Raw genomic sequence first — 13,054 nt, 5'->3', positions numbered from 1 at the left:
TCATGAAATGATCTTACTTTAATAATTCATTTGTGAGCAGATGAAAAAAAAAAAGAACATTAAAAACATTAAAAAGATGCTAAATGAGGAATAAAGCACAGTTTTAAATGTCATCAGCCTCATTTTTACAAGAAGTTTAAAAAGAAATATGTAACACAAGCACAGAAAAATGTGAACATGACAGATGTTTACTTCATGCTACTAACCATGCCATAGTTAGTGGTTCAGTTTCCTACAGGTCACCAGACTAAAGCGGCTCTCCCCTTAACTCTGCAGCGCTTTGGATGAAGTGTTTCCCAAATGTGCAATGTGCACTTTCCAGATGCTGGTTGGCTCTTGATTAACCAGTCACATTAACAGAGGGTGAACTCCTCCAATTACACATAACATCACTTACAAGAGCTTGAAATGAATCAAACTTAACCTATCACATTTTATGGAATTTAGTGTGAAATGGCCTAGTCTTTTACAGAATGTGATACGAGTGCAACTGGAGAAAAACATCCCATATATTGATATGGCTTTATCTGTTCTGCAGTGCAACAAAAAAAATTATCAAAGCCTACAGTCCTTGTCGCATTGACCGCGGGTTCGAATCCAACCTCGATCCATTGCTGCATCCCCAACTTTCTTTTCCCAACATGCCCTGTCTCTCTTCGTCTGTCCTACCTAAAAAAAAAGGCAAAAATATCTTGAAAAAGTCAAATATTATGTCATGTTTATTTGATTATTTCCAGATCTTGTAACATTAAAAGATACACAGCTTTGCATCCATAACAATCATTACAAGTTTGGGGAATTGAATATAAGTCGAGTATTATATAATAAAGAATAAGCCGATAAGTCGAACGGCACAACAGTTTGAATGAATGACAGTTTGCGTAATGAGACCCGGCATATTGTTAAAACCACTTTCAAGAGAAATCCATCATTGCAGTGGTCCTGCTATGCATCACTTGTTTCTGATGCTTTGATGCAAACCAGATCATGTAAACAAGAAGAAAACATTGCAGGAGCAAGAGTGAGCTGCAATGCAGGAAATCTGACTAGACTGGATTTAAAAAAAAAAAAAGACATTATTTGAGCTGTCACCTTTCAATTATGCTGGGACTAGTTGGCTTTCCATTTAGATTGGATTTTTCAATTTGTGTTTACGTCTTGATTTCTATGTACATTTTTTGGCTGAGAAACATTTTGATATACTGGCACCCAGAGCCGAAACAAAAAAAGGGTTCACCCTGCTTTTTAACACCTTAACTTGTTTTTTCAACTAACTATACCGGACAGGGAATAATACAAAAATGATTAGATGAATTTATCACACAGAGCATGGGTAAGTCATTTTTTAAAACAGTTTGTGACATTGTATCTCAGAGATTGTAGGTAAATTAAGTGTTAGTCTATGGTTACATTCCAAGTGCTGGTTAGAAAAGATTAGATTTTCCATAAATCCCACAGTTTCCACAACAAGTGAAGAATAGAGAGCACCACTCTGTGTTTGTGTTCTGTTGGGTTGGCTGTGTTGAACACTGGAATGATTGTTTTTTTTATGTTCATGTTGGAGAAATAAAAACAGTGATGGAGATATGGCTTTTGAGGAGAGACTCTTTGTTACCATGGTAATCAAAGTAACCCTTCTCTACACAGCCTCAGCGGTCTAAACAGTAGATAGATATGCCCATGTAGTTTGAAAGGAATAAGGATAGCATGGCATGATACCAGGGGTTGAGGGTTCTGGTTTGTTGTGACATTAAGCAAAATCTCCAGACACACACTAGCCCTTCTTTCACCATGCTAATTCCAGCTCTGAGCTAACTACAATTGATTAGCAGTAAGCTTGTGATTAGGTGAGTTAAATTTGCTTTTTCAATCCCTTTCAGATAATTAGAAATATTTGCAAATTGAAATAGTCTCCTAAAATTGTCAAACTGGAAGAAAAATGTGTTTATTCTACTATTTCCAATTATCCATAAAACATCTATTGATGAATCTTTTGAGCTGGAAAACATTGTTGCATAGAGTTGGATTTAGTTCTCCTCCAGTAACCGAGACCTGACCTCGGTTAAGCGGATGAAAAGAAATGGATGGATGATGTGGATAGTGTTGGCAAGGTAAAAACATTGGATTGCACGTGCACAATCTTGAGATTAAACAGACTTCTTTTGAGACTAAAGGTGATCGGCAAAAGCTGCAAGTAGCAACAGAAGCTCGCAAATCTTGTTGAGAAAACAGTCAACATCAACTTGCTACATTTCTAACCTCGCCCTGGGAAACACACGTCTTTTGACAAGTCCATCAACTCTGTCTAGCCAATTTCCAAATGAACTTGTAATTATTATAATGATGAGTTATCACATCGCGATAACATGTTAGTTCCATGTGTGAGCAGGAAAAACATCACTTCCATTTTAACCTCTGGGGTTAACTTCAAAAAGACAAAATACAGACTGTAAAGAAAAAGTGATGTGGTCATAATTCATGGCATACCATACAAACATGCCACTTACTGTAGATATGGCGCATGGAATGTTTTTACAGAGAAGCCTTTCTGTAAATTTTGCCTTCACTAAAACGGAGTCTTCAGGGGAGCGGTTTTTACAAGGTAAGGATATCAGCTCCCACCAAAATGTATCCATTCAAGTTACTGTGAGGTGCAAAAGATAGAAACCATCGACCAAATGATATATGTACTGGAATAAGTAAAGATTTCGCCTCTGCCTATGGAGAAAGTCAGCGAGTCAGTAACATGAAGAGTGCAGGTCGTGACAACAGCGTATGGAAATAGAAGCGCTGCTGTACCGGGCGATAAATTGTCTATAACACAGACTTATAATGGCTGTGTGATAGCGCCGGTGTATACAGGAGCCATCGAAAGGCACTTGGCTCATTAGGTTGAGGCATTGAGGGGATGAGTGGGTGTGTGAGCGGCTGAGTATATGACACGACAAGGCTTTGATGCACTGACAGGTAGAGAGCTCATTCTCCTGCTCTTCTCCTGTCATCATTGCCTCCTTTCACTTCTCACACATCTCTCACTCTTGATAAAGTCACCACCAGCTGGATTATTCCCCCCCCCCCCCCTTATTCCATATCGTACTGTTTTAGTCACTCAAAGGTCTGTCTGCTTCCTGAATCTGTCTCTTTTCTCATCCATATCTGCTTCTTCTCCTTACTGTTCCTCTGCCTTCTCCCCCTCACTGTACTGCGTGTGGATATCTATAGCAACAGCCTGACAGGACGCTCAGGTGGGCGAAAGTGTGAACATCCCTCAGTAAAATAAAACATTATGAATCTTCACAACATGGGCTTGTCATCATATCTGGAAGATATTTAGAGTACTGACTGGTTAAAATAGTTTTGGGTAGGCTCATTTGGATCGATAATGCTGACTATAGTGTGAATGAGCAATATGCAGAGGCTACATTTGGTTTCCCAGCTACGCATGGTTTAGATAACGCTGTTAGGATTCCTGGTTAAAGCTATCTTTATGTCTGTGATGATCAGCCTTGACAGTCATGAACATGGACATAAATTGTATTCTAAATCGTAACACAACCACACTCACACAGCCAGAGAGAAGAAGAAAGGCTCTGCAAAGGTTTATCTGATCCAATTTGTTCAGGTTGATCAACTTTGTCTGTTTCTATCTTTACATCAATTTAGGAAACTTTGGAAATCAAAAAGCAACTGTTGGCTAGGGGCTACTATAGCAACCAGAAAAAAACGTAACCAAGGCTTGGTTTGTTTTTACCCTGAAGAATAGGTCAGAGAGAGTACCAACAGGAAATAATGTTTTGCAAGTTGTAATGCCGGCTTTTTGGTTTCCACTCAGACCGTCATTTTGCAGACCTCTAAAAGCTTTTGCACTTGACCTTTTCTTTGCATCAATGATGTGATATATAAGCACTAATTTTGAGTTGATTCTGTATGCATATGCTCCCAAAAAAGACTCAACCAAGTTCCACCTTAGCCATTAAAAAGCACACGTGTGTATATGCAGTCACCAATTAAATGTTGTATTCTATTTTCCATGAACAACCAGTTTCACTGTTGAATTGTGTCACAGGCCAAATGTCAGTCAACTTTTCGAGTAGCCTCATTTTAGTGAACAAGACGATTAAAAATATCAGTTCAATATCAGTTGAAATAAGTTTTTATGTTGCAGAGTTATGTGATGCCAGCCTAAAAGCTATAAATACAAACAGTATTTAAACTATCTATAGGTGCCTTAATTTGATACCCATGCAGTTGCATGACTGCAAACATCAGGGATGTAACCTCTAACACTGACTTGTAGTGCCATGCTATGCTGTAAAAAAAACAACAACCCAGGAGCGATCCTGAACTAGTTCCACATTATGCACGGAAGCTTTATATATTTATACACCAAAGAAAAAAAGAAGAGGGAGAAGCAGGTAGTGAGTCAACGAGTCAGACAGCAGCTCATCAGTACATTATCATCCAACCTTTGCCTCCTCTCTTCGCTCCACTACAACTGCCTGCAAACAGCATCTCTCTCGCACCAGCGCCGTGATAAGATCTGACTTAACCTTGGTGAGGTGCATCACCTCTAACAATAACACTACCTTGTCACAACTACAGAACATCACCTGCAGGGGATGAGAGTACCATTAAGAGAGGAGATAAGCCTAACAGATAAGGGCAGCTTTCTGTTTTTGGCTTGCAGGTAGGATGCAGTATTTAGCTCAGCATAATTTCCTTCGCACCATTTCATGTTAACCAAAGCCCAAGTCAGTCTCAGCTAGGTATGAAAGACAACCAGGTTGCTACGAAAGAGATTGAAGCATGGTGATTGTCCTCGTGCCTCGACTCACCCATTGGAAAACTGAACAAAAAATACACTTTTACAATTAGAACTGTCCATTTTAATTGAGACTTTAGGGATGGCCTTAACAGTCTGTGTTCAACCTATTCAGTTAAGACTGAAATATCTCCACAACTAAAGAATGGTCTACACATTATACACATTTTTTACTACAATTTAAAAAAGAATGTTTCACATGATTGGTGATTTTATATCTTTTTTGGAGCTTCTTTGTAAGGTCAACATTTTAGGAATTAAGCAATCTCGGATGTCATTGGCTATCATCTGAAAGCCAAATAGCTTCTTGGATAAACAGGCAACTTTTTGGGAACTAGCTAACTGTTCTTCAGATAATCCTAAAATCCTATCTTGGCGAAACTTTCTTTTCCATGGATTATGTATTGCTTAAAAGAAAAATCATCACCAGATACTTCTGGAATTGCATTACGCCTAATGTGGTTTGGTGTTTTTTTCTCTACATGGAGGGTTTTGCTACAAATAACCAAAGTTGCTGAAACAGGATTTGGCAATACTACTGGGACAACAAACCTGAACGCAACTTGAAATCATATCCTGTTCCTTCACATTAAGCAGTTATTTGTAGATATCGCTTAGAGCTTAGATAAGATTAGATAAACCATTATTCATCCCACAATGGAGAAATGTACAAGTTTAGAGATTAAGGTTAAATTCAAATGCTTCAGAGATTTTTGAACGATTACATTGAATTTAAGTACAGAGCTCCATGGAGCCATCTTCTAAGAATCCTCATGACTTCATGTTGCCAGCATCAGGTGATATCATCTATTTCTTAGGTTTAGAAGCAAATCCATAGGCATTCCTATCTGTTTCTTCAGTTTTTGTGTCTTCTTAACAAATTGATGCATGCCTTGTTTCTGGCATGTAACCATCAGGTCAAAGGACTAATGGATGCATCCTCATCAAGGCAGCATAGCAGTATTTGACTACATATGTCTGAGTTTACTGACTTGGAAGTTTGATACGCAATTAAACTAACCTATACAAGATTGCATAACGTGCAGGTAGACCTCCTTCTCTTCCACTCTGGTGTCATTGTACATGCTATGCTTTTGGCATACTTTGAATTATAATACAAACACAATTTATTCTTGGGTCTGACATGTAATGATAAAGGAGAGGTGGGCTTTTACTCAAGGCTTTAATAACAGAATAAATCCTGAGAAATTGAAAATTAAATGGATCCCCTTTAGCAGGTTTGGTAATTAAAAGTTAATGGAAAAGAAGTGCGAAAGTAGCGATAGAGCAGCAGTTGTCAGATGGAATACATTATAACACATAATAATTCACTTTGGGACACCACAGGTCACAGTGCAGCCTACATGAGGCGTTCAGGGCCTGATTCAGTGAAACATCAGTAATAAGAGGTGATAATCCAGTGATAAATCAGTGCGTACTACTCAACATAAAAAGGCATTTAGGTGCCAGATTGTCATCAAATATTGCTTAACTACTGCAATTTTCCCCCCATTTTCCACTAATCCACAACATAAATTCAGTTATTTGTTTGTAGTGTGCATTTCCCGGCAGCTATGTCTGCTCTTTTTCTCCAAACAAGCCAAGACAGGTCAGTTAGCAATGTTTTGCCAGCGGCCGCTTACTTTGCTGTTCGCTGAGAGGTTGTGACTGAGGTTAAGATGACTACTGACAAACAGATATGAGTACTTTTTTAAAAAAAAGAACGAGAACTGACGTCTGTGTGAGCTTAAACTGTGATTGCACAAGATAAAGTAGGCAGACCACTGATAAAATCTGAGGATGGAAATAGCTTTCAATTGTGAAAAAGAAGACAGTGGTCTGAGTGCAAACAGAAAGAGAAGATAGGGGACAAATTATATACGCTACAGTGTACATTAAAGTTAACAGAATTATTGTTATCCATGTGTTAGACAGGATGTGGACAGATGCTACTAAAGTGATGTATTATAATGCAGTGAATATTCTCTTCTTATTACTTTTCCTATAATGAACTGGTGCTTTAAAAACCTCATCACTGTTTTTTTTTTATCATTGATGAAATGAAAAACTAAAGAAGTTACCTGAACACTATGCAACAGGCATCGTCATGCAGAAAAGAAATGAAAACTTGAGGTTTTGTGGAGAAAAAAAGAAAGAAAGGAAAATCCACAACACAGCAAATTCACATCAGAGTTCTACTGCTATTGCATTATACACTAATTGTCCTGCATCTTTCAAAGCTGATGTTGACAATTTTTTCCCCACAGGTCAAGATTTGAACATGTCAAGTCTGTGTCCCAGAGATCAAGAGGCCAACTTAAAGCTAACCAATGTTAACCTTTGGAAAACACAGAAAATATAACGTGTGAAAGGTTCAGGATAATGTGAAGTAAAAAGGTATCATGACTCCTGGAATTTAAAGTTAACAGCATTACCTACAGGTCTGCTCCTTCTCTCACACCCTTACCTTCACTCTTATACAAATTGTCCTCCTGCAGCCCTCTAGGGAGGCGGCTGTGCCGAAAAAGAAGAGCCTTTAGAGGCCTATTATCCACAGCGTCTGCAATGTTGATATGGGGCTATTTAACTTGAGCTTCTCCCTCTGCCTCTATCTGTCTTCATCTGTCTCACTCTGTCTGTGCTTCCCACTGTTTGTGTTTGTGTCAACAATCATTAATCATCTGGAGCCGCTACAACAAATGCTCTGGGACACTTTCACTTAGGTACAGCTTTGACAAGCACACAGCAGAAAAGCATACATGTTTGCAGACTCACAATTATTTGCACAAGATACAATAACAAGCATATCATAGCACACCTGAGTGAGTTACCGTTCCCTATCATGCATATATACTGGCTAAGCACTAAGGGGCATGTGCGTGCCTTTCTCCCCATATGGGCATGCTCTCTACACAGCTGCAGTTGCCGTTGAACTGTTATTTTTTTACCTTTACTACACTCGTTTTTGTTTTTACAAACACTCATTCTAACCTTATTGTGAAGCACTTTGTGACGTCTGCTCTTGAAAGGTGCTATATTAATAAAACTTGCTTACCTACTTTCTTACATTGATGCATGTCAAATGATTATTTAAATGGTCCAACTGAGAATTGTATTACCTCAGACATGTTTAGAAGCCACATGGGGTTAGTCCCCAAAATATATCAAGCACAATGGATAGTGTTAAAGTTCTTTAAGTGTCCCTTTGAGATACTGGTGTCATAGCACATTTTTCTCATTTTTTGAAGGATTAAATCTAATGTATGGCACTGTGGGCGTCCATAGAACATATTATTATTGCCAAAAATCAACATAGTTTGTTCTGGCTTTTCAAACTAAAGCGTGCATTTATATTGAGATGGGGACATTTCTATTTTAATGCAAATGAAACAGGAAGAAAGATAAATAATGCAAATGACCTCAAGACGTCACACAACAGCAAATGGTTGTTGTTGCTAGGCGACCGTGGCTGGTTAGTAATGGGGCACATGAAGATGAAAATACACTTGTGCCTTGAGAACGGCTTTATTATGACAAACAACCAATGACACAGCCATGCACAGTCTACATACGCCAAGCAAGATGAGCTAAACACCTCAGAACTGCAGACATCTGAGTAGATTATTGTCAAATTGTAATCGTTTAAAGGCCTTCTAGGGCGTGAATTATTTGGCAGAAAATTTAATGGAAAACTTTTCTTCATACATTACCTTTTATAACTTTGGTTTTTAACATCATAGTAAGGCGGTTTGATTGTTCATTCTGTATCATTTTCTCTCTCACTAGCACACACTTTCATTACCGCCTTGCTTTGAGTCCATGTCTTTGATTACCTGTCCTGTGTTTGCTATGTTTTCTCTTCCATTCTGGATTTCTCTTCTTTTTTTTTTTTTTTTTTTTTTTTAAATCAGCCCTTTGGATTTATATACTCATTCCCTTGTAATCCTTCTTCTTAACTCTCGTACTGTTTTCTTTTCATTCAATGACTTTCCGTTTCCCTTGATATCTCCCCCCAGAATATTCTTCTGCGAAATAACCTTTCAGAGTTGGAGTTTTATAGCCCTGCCTTTTGTTGTGATCTGTTAATGTGATCCTTTGTTTTATTCATGCTGTTTTGGTCATATCATTTTATTTCTGTAATGCACTTTATGACTTGCATTAAAAATGTATGCCACTGTACAAATCTAACACCCTGATCTTGATTTCAAATGTGGTACTGCCCAGCTACAGTTTATGACCTAGTAAGATTTTGATGCAATCTTCATGAGTATCCACACTGCAATCCACCTGATCTGAGAGTTCTCAAATAAGTTACTGCCTTGCCTTCAACCTTCTGCTAGAAACATTTTTGACACATTCTCAGCTTCCTCTCATTTGTCAGACTAGCCCTATCAAACCTTCACGTTACTGCCCAGTCTGACTCTCACTCTGTGACTCGGACTCCACTCTGAGAGGCTTGCTGAACCTTGAGGCTAAACTTCTGACATCACATCAGATGGCTGATGTGACCCCATGTCCCACCACTGACCTGCCGGACCTGCCTTATTATACAACTGCCATGTTAGTGCCAATTGAAAGTGGCAGCAGAGCCTGACGCCGAATCCTAATCACAATGTATAATTGGCAGGCAGGAACTGGGCGCTTTTCTGGGGTTTGTGTGTGTATGTAATACAGAAAGTGTGCATGGCAAGGTTTGACATCTAAGGGTGAAAATATAAAGACTCTAATATCTGTGTGATGGTTAAACAGAAATGTAAACCAAGCACATGATTTAAGTGAGTTCTTCAAACCTGAAATCTACAATACAATCTTGGATTAGGTAGCCAAGTAGTCACTGGATGCGCCCCATGTAGACTGTAGTCCTCCAACAGGCGGCTCGGTTTCAAATCTGACCTGTGGCTCCTTTCCCGCATCATTCCCCAATCCATCTCTCTACCTGATTTCTGACTCTATCCACTGTCCTGTCTCTAAATAAAGGCATAAAACCCAAAAAATAAACCTTTAAAAAGGGAAAAAAGCTAAAGTAATTAGATCAGTTTTAGTCACGTATGAAAATCATGTTGCATTCAGGATCTTATTGATATCTCAGAGCTTAATAGTCATCAAGTGGCAATTTCCTTTAAATAACTCCTCTAAAGAAGAGTCAACATAAGGTTGTCCCCAGTCAAAGAAAATACTCAATCACAGGGACACAAGGATCCTGCAAGCACACATAGATGCACGCAGGACCCACATTTACCAGATGGAAAATGCTGCAAATATAATTGAAACAACGCCTACTCATGAGGACTTAAAGATTTTTACTTTTTACTTTTTTTTAATTATCTCACAAGCTTATGAAATGTATAATAGATACAATGCAAGCAAAAAATGTGAAATCATCACCCTAATTTAAGAGCCTCACAAACACAACCAGAATTAAAAAAAACATTCTGCCTGCCTTTCATGTCAGATCTGCCTCCTGTCTTTTTGTCACATGTCCCCATCTCTTCTTTTCTCACCTCAGGGGTGTTAAGGGTGGATGGATGCTATTAGGTGTGTTTTCAACACGGCAGTTTCACATCTGAAACTTCACACCGATTTTCATTCTACTACAATGATAATAAAGTTTATTATTATATGTATATAGAATATGTCTGAGAACAGACACATGTTATATGCATACAGGGGTCAGTGAGACCTAGACTATTAGAACTAATGTAGACATAAATAACATTTGACTTCACAAGTAAAGAAGAGACTATGGGGGTGAGGGGTGCCTGGCCTGGCGTGAAGGGAAAACAGAGATTGATTGATTTATGTTGTAATAACACTTTACTTTTAGTACCACTTCCGTGTAACCAATAGAGTTGTTGTTTATAACACTATTTCATTATAGTTGTAAGATGACTAAAGTTATTTTTAATGGATTTGTGAAAAAAAATAAAGACACCAACGTTAGGCTCTCATAAGTGAATGCTGCATTAATGACAACATTTACAAATGCTTCCAACTACTCAATGTATCACATCATAGTAAGAAATGTATTATATTATATTTGCTTACTCGCTGTTGAATCCTAAATTGGGGGCAATGGTGACAGCAGGAGAAGGCTTTGATCTGATTTTCAATTTATGATTTAATGTTAGTGTTCTTAAGTGTTGCATTCTTTTACCATAACACTCAATATCAAATACACTTGCACCCTTTTTGCTTTTAGGTAATTGCATTTTTCATTCAAGTCTCTCCTTCAATTATTGTGATTCCAAACATGGTCTCCTGATAAACAAAAGCAATGGCTGAGAGCTCGAGGATAAAAAAAACCCACTTTTGTCTGGAATGCCAACCCTGTCATATTAAACCCTTGCAGGTGTCTAATTGAATATTATCTAAAAATGCTTTTTTCAAAAGATTCATTTATACTTTTTCTATTGCAATGAAATGAGAATTAGGAGTGGCTCTGAGGTGTCTTTGGTTTAGGATTATGAATTCTATATTCTGCTACAATTACCTGAAGGTACTTTTGATAGGAGGAAAGTAGCAGGTTTACAATCTTTGTAATTTATGCAGGATAGACAATGAAACTCAAGGCGTTTATAAAAGCATCTCACCTCAAGACGGAGAGAGTGGCATTTAAAAAAAAAAAAAACTATGCAGGTGAGAAACAACTCTATAGAAACTATAGGCATAAGAATCCAAATGGCATTACATCTGAAAATGCATTGTGAATCATATGCATGCATGTAACAACCATCAGAAGCATCAGTTAAATTAAAGCAGCTATAATGAAGGGCCAAGTGTTATTCACAAATGCCACCTTTGCACTGCTATGAAAAGCATTTAAAATTCTGTTGCACGCTCTCTCTACAGATTTTTGCCCTTTCTGTGCATCGTATGGAACGTAAAGTTTATTTACCGCAACGAGAAAAGAGGGAGAAGGTGCTGCTATACATTGTTTCCTGGTGTAGTCATGTGTTTAAAGAATGAAGGAGAACTCCCACTACTTTGTGCTTTGTAAGTGCAAGTTTAGAAAGCCACACACAAATAACCGATAAAAAATTCAGCAGCAGGCATAGAAAGGTGAGAGAGGAGGTGAAAAGGGGAGGAGAATATAGAGGAGAGAGGTCACAGAAGAAAGAGAAAAAAAGACAAAAAGAAAGAATGTGAGAGGGAATACTGACTGGTAATCTAAAGAATTAGATTGAGAATGGATATGAATATAGGGGAATAATTAGAGCTCACAAAATCTTGACCACTCTTGTAATACCTGCACACACATATGGAAAGTCAAAAGGTCAGCGAATATCTTTGCTTTTCACCCCACATCCAGAAAGTGCTTTAACATGTACACATCAAACTTTTAGGATGGCAGCACAGGAGATATCACAGAGAACACAAAGTCAAGCAGAAAATCCTCAAAAGGGAACAACTTCACTCTTTTCTTTGATACTCTTTAAAGCATATCTGACATGTCGGTGGATTTGCCGCGGCTCTCCCTCAGATATGCTTGCAATGAATCCTCTCGCCCTGTGCTCCAGGCTAAGCAGCATTATCATAGCTCTATTCCAGCGCAGTGGATCAGATAGGGGAGGCTATGGGGTGAATGTTGCCTACCAGCCAGCTGGTGAACTCGTACGAGTCTGGTTCGCCGAGGGGGATGAAATACGATCGAGCCAGTATAGTTTGAAGGCTTATGATGACAACGCGCTGCATAGCAATTTATTCTCCTGTGAGGCAAGGTTTTACAACTCTAGAGAGTTATCACCGCTGCAGTAACTTCTCCTTTATCACAGTGCTTGCAAGGTAAATATCAGAATGAGCCAAATATCCCATGGAAACTACTACAAGGCTTTACATGATATGTATGCTTGCACATTCATTATTGGTCATTTCGTTTCTTTGCAGATGACACAGTATTTTAAAGTTACTGTGAGTAAGTTAAGTTTTGTGTACATTCTGGCATCCATACATATGGAGAAACTGTAGGCAAGTGATTTTTTTTTTTACTATTGGAAACATTTTGGTTCTATTTGTAGTCCCAGTTGTATTGTCCACCAAGTAGCGTTTCAGCGGGCTTTTGTCAATTGAAGGAAAATGGTCGCTGTGGAATGTAAAAAAAAAAGAAGCAGAATTGGTCTCCACTATACAATCACAGCTCCCATTGACCATCATCTAATGAGTATTTAGCTTTTTAAAAATCTCTAGAAACTGACTTGCATGCAAATTCAGGTAAATATACTCACTTTCGCCCCC

This window comes from Labrus bergylta, chromosome 6 (genome assembly GCF_963930695.1).
Source record: "Labrus bergylta chromosome 6, fLabBer1.1, whole genome shotgun sequence".
NCBI classification, from domain to species: Eukaryota; Metazoa; Chordata; class Actinopteri; order Labriformes; family Labridae; genus Labrus; species Labrus bergylta.
This window is presented reverse-complemented; position numbering follows the sequence as displayed.